This window comes from Rhincodon typus, unplaced genomic scaffold, assembly GCF_021869965.1.
Source record: "Rhincodon typus isolate 14 unplaced genomic scaffold, sRhiTyp1.1 hic_rhity00005686, whole genome shotgun sequence".
NCBI lineage: Eukaryota > Metazoa > Chordata > Chondrichthyes > Orectolobiformes > Rhincodontidae > Rhincodon > Rhincodon typus.
The window spans coordinates 3064-3354 of NW_025971324.1; the positions used below are offsets into that span (position 1 = coordinate 3064).

Below are 291 nucleotides of genomic sequence, written 5' to 3' on the forward strand. Positions count from 1 at the left end.
ACAATCGTCACCCTCCTGTTCAAATCCCTCCCTCCCTATCTCTGTCACCTTCCAGAATCCTCTAGGAGACCCCCTGCCCTGAGACTATAACCGCAGCGAGCAGAGTGGTTTGGCATCACCATCTTTACCTGGCACGTAAACCGAGGGGTTCTCCGACATTCCTGGCAGGGGCTGGTAGTCGTGCGGCCGCCGGATCTTCAGGGACTGGCCCTGGAAGATGATCCCGTCGAAGGCCATTGCTTGAGTCGTCTCATCAACGGAGCGGAACTGAAAGAGTGAAAGAGCAGCAGC

The 291-nt window shown here is 56.7% G+C and overlaps 1 pseudogene; it reads right to left on the reverse strand.

Annotated features, from left to right (window-relative positions):
• LOC125482085 overlaps nt 1-291 on the reverse strand; it is a 4768-nt pseudogene that overhangs the window by 1622 nt on the left and 2855 nt on the right.